Source organism: Molossus molossus, unplaced genomic scaffold (genome assembly GCF_014108415.1).
Source record: "Molossus molossus isolate mMolMol1 unplaced genomic scaffold, mMolMol1.p scaffold_m16_p_16, whole genome shotgun sequence".
NCBI lineage: Eukaryota > Metazoa > Chordata > Mammalia > Chiroptera > Molossidae > Molossus > Molossus molossus.
In genome coordinates, this window is record NW_023425351.1 from 29,814,597 (window position 1) to 29,822,093 (window position 7,497).

Consider the following 7,497-nt stretch of genomic DNA (forward strand, 5'->3'; position numbering starts at 1 on the left):
CAAGGTGTCCTCCTGATTTTTATCCGCCACACATGGGTGTGGGACCTGACTGTTTGCCTCCGCCCCTCCTACCAGTCCCAATGTGATTGCTGCTTTAATTTTGTAGTTGTAGGACTTCCATTCAGCTCGATGTCAGGCAGTTTTGAATGATGGTTGTTCTATAGTTTAGTTGTAACTTTGATGTGGTTGTGAGAGGACGCGATACCACATTTACCTATGCTGCCATCTTGACCAGAAGTCTCTGTTGGCCCACTTTTAATCAGACCTTTCCTTCTTTAGTTCTGAAGTGTTCTTTTTCATCTTGCCCATTTTTCCTCACTGCATTATCACCCTCTAAAAGGTGATAGTTGCCTAGAGAATGGTAGAATTTTCCAGGTGAGGATACTGAGGCTAGCTAATGCCAAATTTAAGGCTTCAATCTAGTCTAGGACTCTCCCCCTCTTTTGTGCAAAATTTAATTTTATTTAAAAATTTTATTTATGTATGTAATCAACATGGTACATGCTTATTATAAAAATGCAGAAATTGCAGATAAGTTTGGTTTTTTTCCATGAGCTTTTACATAGATCATGCATTTGTTGTTCTGCTGTGTAGTCTGTATTGTTGACAGGAAGCCACTGTCAGGATAGAATATGGAGAGACAGAATGGTTTCCTGTAAGTTGGGCAAAGGTGTGAGACATGGGTGCATTTTATCTTTCTGTTTAATCTGTATGCAGAATATATGATACAAAAAAGTGGGCTAGACTCAGGAAGGAGGAGTGAAAATTCTTAAAAGAAATATCAATAACTTAAGATGTGCAGCTGACAGCATCTTACTGGCAGAAAGTAGCAATGATTTGAAATTACTTTTGATAAAAGTGAAGAAGAAAGTGCCAATGCTGGACTGCATTTGAGCATCAAGAAGACAAAGATCATGACTACAGAAAAAATATACAAGTTTAATATAGACAGTGAAGACATTGAAATAGTTTCAGGTTTTGTTTACCTTGGTTCTCTCGTCAGTTCAAATGGACACTGCAGCCAAGAAATCAAGACAAGGCTAAGACTTGGAAGGGCAGCAATGGAAGAATATGGAAAGATCATCAAGAGCAAAGATGTGTAATTAGAAACCAAGACTAAGATCATCCACACCCTTGTATTTCCAATTTCTATGTACAGATGCAAAGATGGACAGTGAAGGTGACTGATAGGAAAAAGATTAATTCATTTGAAATATGGTATTGGAGGAGAGCTGTATGGATAGCCTGAATTGCCAGAAAGATGAACAAGTGGATCCTAGAGCAAATTAAGCCTGAGACTGCTGGAGACAAATGACAAAACTGAAGCTGTCCTACTTTGGGCACTGGGTTCTTTGAAAAAGATAATAATACTGGGAAAGAGGAATTACAAAATGGCGGCAGAGTGAATGGAAGCTACACAGACCATCTCCCAGGACCAAACTGGAATTACAACTAAAACAGACAAATCGATGGGGAAAAGCAACAGAAAAGCAGCTTGCAAGGATCATATAACCAGGGACACTGACTTGATCCTGGTAGGATTGCGGAGGCGTGAGAGGGGTCTGGGAGCCCACATACAGCAGCAGCCTGAGCTGTGAGCAGGGCCCTTGGGTTAAACTCCCAAGTGGCTCCACAGAGCAGAGCCGGGACAGAGGCTGAAATAGCCACAGCCACTCACCTTGGGCTCCGGCAGAAGGAGGCAGACTGGAGTGGAACTGTGTGGGGCACTTGGGATTTGGAGTGGGCTCAGAGTTTTTGCTGAGTTGTGGCCACACAGGACAGTGGTCATCTTGCTCCATCCCAGGGCTCTGGGGAGAGGCAGTGGCCCCTCCCTCGGAGATTCAACTCCACCCTGTGGGCCATTAAAATGCAAATTGAGGCTCACTAACAACCAGCATCTGCCCCACCCTTGGGATATCCCCTTACGCTGAGCACCTGAGGGAGTTTTTAATTCAACTGAAAAGCCAAGGCTCTTCAGGTAATCGCGACTGATAGCCTCCAGGCAAAAAACTAGAGGATAACTGTACCATTCCTGGCCTAGCAACTCTAACCAGGAAAGTAAGACTTGACAGTGGTGTTTAACGTGGGTTCTCCCTTGCTCATCCAAACCTAGGAGAGGGAACCACAAACAGCAGAACACCAACACCCACAGGGAAAACTTGGCAGGCTCCAAAGCTCACTGTGATAGCCAAAATGGTGAAACACAGAAACAAACGCCAAATGAAAGAACAGACCTCTACCGAAGATGAGATCAATGTGGAGCAGTTAGGCAAGATAACAGAGCTAGAATTCAGAACCATGATCTTGAGGAAGCTCAACAGCATGAGTAAGGACTTAGAGATGTTGAAAATCAACCAACTGAAAATTAAAAACCACCAAGAAGAAATTAACACTGACATATCAGAATAAAGAACACATTGGAAGGTCTAAACAACAGAGTAGAGGAAGTGGAGGACCGGATCAGTGAATTAGAAGACAGAATAAAAAAAAATCAACCAATCAGAAAACCAAAAGGAAAAAATGATTAAAAAACAGGAAGACAGCTTAAGAGAACTGTGGGACAACTGGAAACGTAATAATATTCACATCATAGGAGTCCCTGAAGAAGAAGAAAATGAGCAAGGGTTAGAGAATATATTCGAAAAAATAGTGACAGAAAACTTCCTTAATTTGGTGAAGGAAGAAGGCATTCAAGTGTTGTAGACCAACGAGACAGACCAGACTCAGACTCCGAACTGAGTTCAAATTAAGAGAGCTTTATTAGCCTTGCGGCGACTGTCCCATCCTACGCAGAGGAGAGAGCAGCCCCGAGCTCAGGGGGTGGGTTGCTTATATAGTTATCTTAGCTCCTATTAAGGAATTTGGATTAAGGGTATGCGAGCAAGCAAGCACGTACAGAAGCAGATATTTGCAGTTAGCTGTTATGCCTGAGGGAATAATCAGTTTCGGTGTACACAAAGCAATGGTTATCTATACAATGCAGTGGTTATCTATTAGCAGCTAGTTCTTGCCATTCCCTTAAAATCCAGGGGGTAAGGTCTTGTGTTTGTCCTTTACATTCCCCACTGGTCTTAGGGTTAAATCAAAATTTTGATTCTTAATTGTCTTCAATTTCTTCCATTGTGGCTAGCCTCTGATAGGGAGTGCTAAGAACCATGAGCTTAACAGCCTGTACTTTTTCTCTAAAAAATTGCATTAAGCAATTAATCAGAATAGGGCCACAAGTTAATATGAATAGGAGGAGGATTAAGGGGCCCACAAGGCCAGTGATAAGAGTAGTGAACCATGGAGACCAATTAAAGAGGTTCTCATACCAATTCTTAGAGGTGGATAGAGCCTTTTCTCGTTCATCTAGTCATTAACTAATTTTATGCTTTCTCTAATAATACCAGATTGGTTGGCATAAAAGCAACAGGTTTCTCTTAAGGCTAAACAGAGAAGAAATAAACCCGTGGAATAATGTTAGCAGGCATACATAAGTCTTTGGTTTCAACAGAAAAGATGCAGGGAGTCAGTCCTCAGGCGCAAGCAAACCAAGTCCCAGGGGGTGCCATTAGGACCCAAGTCTCTTGTGATGAGGGGCTTAATGGGGTTAGGGTGGTAGTGTTTCCGCGTGAGTCCGCATAAGGGGAAGAGCTTAGGTCGTAGTTGCCGATGATGAAACATGTCCCCTGTCCTTGTAGGTCTCCGAGGGTCTGGCGGGGGCACGTACCTTCATAGCAGTGGCCACCCTTGAGTGCATCTAAATTGGGTAGGTGCTTTACTGGCGATCAGAGTCAGGAAAGAGACTAGGAGGAAACCCTGGAGAGTTTTACCTTCAGGGGATCCTCGGTCCGCTGTAAGGCCCATTGTTCAGGTCAGAATTTTTGTCCTGCTACCTTCAGAGCGGTGGGCATAGTGAGGATAACAGTAAAAGTGCCAGTCCAGTGAGGCTCGAGGGAAGCAGGCTGATGTTTCTTCACCCAGACCCAGTCACTGGGGGTGAAGTCATGTGGTGGTATCTGGGGTGTCCCCGGTTGGGGTCTGGTGTCCTTGATTGGCTGTCGGGTCTGTTCTCTCAGCCTCTGGATTGCCTGCAAAGAACTGAGGAGGTTATGGTTACCCAGGTTGGCTAAGACCTCGTCCCTGATTTTGGGTAGAATAGGGGGAGATCGGCCAAACATGATTACAAATGGGGTGAAACCCTTAAGATAAGGGGTACAGTGCACACGAAGGAGGGCAAAAGGAAGGAGCCTTACCCAGTTATCGCCTTTCTCAAGGTGGAGCTTATTTAACGTTTCCTTTAATGTCCTATTCATTCTCTCTACCTGTCCTGAACTCTGAGGCCTGTAGACACAATGCAATTTCCAAGTAATCCCTAAAGCTTTAGCTAACAATTTTGTGGTTTGAGCAGTGAATGCCGGGCCATTGTCAGACCCCAGAGCTAGAGGGAGGCCAAATCGGGGGACTATCTCAGAAAGCAGTAACCGGGCTACCGTGGTTGCAGTTTCAGTCTTGGTAGGAAAAGCGTCAGTCCAGCTGGAGTAGGTATCTATGAAAACAAGCAGATATTTATAGCTATATTGGCCAGGGGCGACCTTAGTAAAGTCTAATTTCCCAGTGGTCACCAGGAGCTGTGCCTCGTTCTCGGGTCCCGAGGTCTGTTGTTTCCTGAGGGTGACAGTTGACTTGGGCACAGGCAGGGCATCTCCTTATTTCAGATTCTATTCATCTGTTGAGGTTTGGGATATAAAAGTCCCGGGCTATGAGACTGGAAAGTTTAGTCTTGCCAAGGTGGGTTCCCTGATAGAGCTGAGAGATCAGCTCTTGGCCTAGGGCCACAGGCAAGATGATCCTGCCGTCGGGGAGAAGCCTCCAGCCACGTGGCCCCTGGTTACAGTTGAGTCTCTGTCCAAGTTTTTCCTCCTCTTGTGTATAGGAGGGCTCTTTGGGGAGGCTTTTCCCTGGAAGGGCTGGAAGGATCTCTAGTGGCCCCACTGGTCTTAGGGCAGCCTCCTTGGCTGTCTGATCAGTGAAAGTGTTCCCCTTAGCTTCAGGGGTGTCGGAGTTCTGGTGGCCCCGGCAGTGGATAATAGCCACTTTTGTTGGTAGCCAAATGGCCTCTAGGAGGGCAAGAATTTCTTCTTTATTTTTGATCTGTTTCCCTCCTGAGGTTAGGAGTCCCCTTTCTTGGTAGAGGGCCCCGTGGACATGGGCTGTGGCGAAGGCATACTGGCTGTCAGTGTAGATGTTTACTGACTTGCCTTTCGCCCATCTTAAAGCCTGAGTGAGAGCAGTTAGTTCAGCCCTCTGAGCTGAAGTCCCGTGCCCTAGTGCCTGGGCCCAGATGACCTTGTCTTGCATGACTACCGCCGCTCCTACATATCGGACTCCTTCTCAGATGAAGCTGCTCCCATCTGTATAGAGAGCATGCTCTAGAGTTGGGAGAGGGTTGTCAGTTAGGTCAAACCTCAGGTTAGTTAGAGTCTCAAGAATGTCTGAGCAATCATGAAGGGGAGCCTGAGGGTCATCGTTAGGCAGCAGGGTGGCTGGGTTGAGAGCAGAGGTCTTCAGGAACTGGATTTGGGAGGAGTCTAAGAGGAGTACCTGGTATTGGGTGATTTGGGCATTAGACTTCCACCGGTCTGGAGGGCTCCTGAGGAGAGCCTCAACAGAGTGTGCCCCAGTAATCTGGAGGTCTTGCCCTAGGGTTAACTTGGATGCTTCTTTAACTAAAATAGCAGTAGCTGCTATGGCTGGCAGGCAGCTGGGCCAGCCGGAGGCTACCGAGTCTAATCTCTTAGAAAATTAGGCAACTGGTCTCTTCCAGGGCCCAAGATTGGGTTAGGACCCCTTTGGCAATGCCTCGAGTCTCAGAGACGAAGAGCTGAAAGGGCTTAGTGATATCAGGCAGAGCTAGGGCTGGTGCAGACATTAAGGCCATTTTTAGTTTCTCAAAGGCCTGTTGTAATGTCTGTACCGCAGGCCGACGCTCTAACCGCTGAGCGCTGTTGTCTAAGGGCTGTTGTAATGTTACCTTGGGTTCCCGGGGGCCTAATCTGTAGGAGCCCCGGCCCCCTCATTCAGACTCTTCCAGGAGGATGAAGTCTTTAGATTTCTGTTGGGTCCCTCTCTTAGGGCAGTCTTCTTTCAGTGACCATATTCTTTGGGAGGGAGCAGGAGCCGAGGGCTTCTGAGGCTTCCGCAGAGGCTGGGCAATTAAAATCTCCCTATTAGGGCACGGACATTTCTTAATATAATTAGGCTTGTCAGTAGCTGTGTCAATCCAAACATCAATGTAAGGAGTTTGGTCTGGGTGTCTGGGAATCCCATAGATGATGCCTCGAACTGCAAACAAAGAGCTTAAGTCAAAAGTGCCCTGGGAGGGCCAATTTACACGGAAGGTGGGCCACTCCAATTCACACAAAGTGTGCAAGAATACAGGGTCTACTGAGATGCTGTAACCTGAGGCGCACTTGGAAAAGTCTGAGAAGTTATTAAGGAGACATTAAAGAGGAGTCCTAGGTCCTGAAGGTCCCTGACTCATTTTGAAGGATACAGGCCGGCACAGCACAGAAATACAAAACACAAAAGGACAAACAAATAAGACCAACAAAAAAAGCAGACAAACCAAACCGAGGCCAAAACTGACGTCTCGCTATGGCCCTGGGGCTGGATCTATGTGCTGCATCCAGCAGATCCACTTCCCCTTACTCTGCAGTTTTCAGAAACAGACTTACCAAGAGACGTCCTGTCTGCTGAACTGAACCTGGGCCCAGGGTTTCCAGATGCTCTCTAGATGGAATTTGGAGTGGAGACAATTTCCAGGGCACAATGGTGTGCAGGGTGGAGAAACGTCTTCTCCGAGGCCTTCCCCTAGACCACCTGCCTGCTCCTGAGATGGACCTGTCTCCCGGAGCCTGAGGAGGTCAACCTGCTGAAGTGGGGGACCTCATTTGTCTATCTTGTTGGGCCTCCAAATGTTGTAGAGCAATGAGACAGACAAGACTCAGACTCCAAACTGGGTTCAAATTAAGAGAGCTTTATTAGCCATACGGCAACTGTCCCATCCTATGCAGAGTAGAGAGCAGCCCCGAGCTCAGGGGGTGGGTTGCTTATATAGTTGTCTTAGCCCCTGTTAAGGAATTTGGGTTAAGGGTATGTGAGTAAGCAAGCACGTATAGAAGCAGATCTTTGTAGTTAGCTGTTATGCCTGAGGGAGCAAGCAGTTTCGGTATACACAAAGCAGTGGTTATCTATTAGCAGCTAGTTCTTGCCATTCCCTTAAAATCCAGGGGGTAAGGTCATGTGTTTGGCCTTTACACAAGTTCAAGAAGAATAGAGAGCCCCAAGTAAGAAGAACCCAAACAGGCCCACACCAAGACACATAGTAATTAAATGCAAAAAATTAAAGACAAAGAGAGAATCCTAAAGGCAGCAAGAGATAAGTAACAGGTTACCTACAAAGGAACCCCCATAAGTCTCTCAGCTGACTTCTCACAAGAAACACTACAGGAC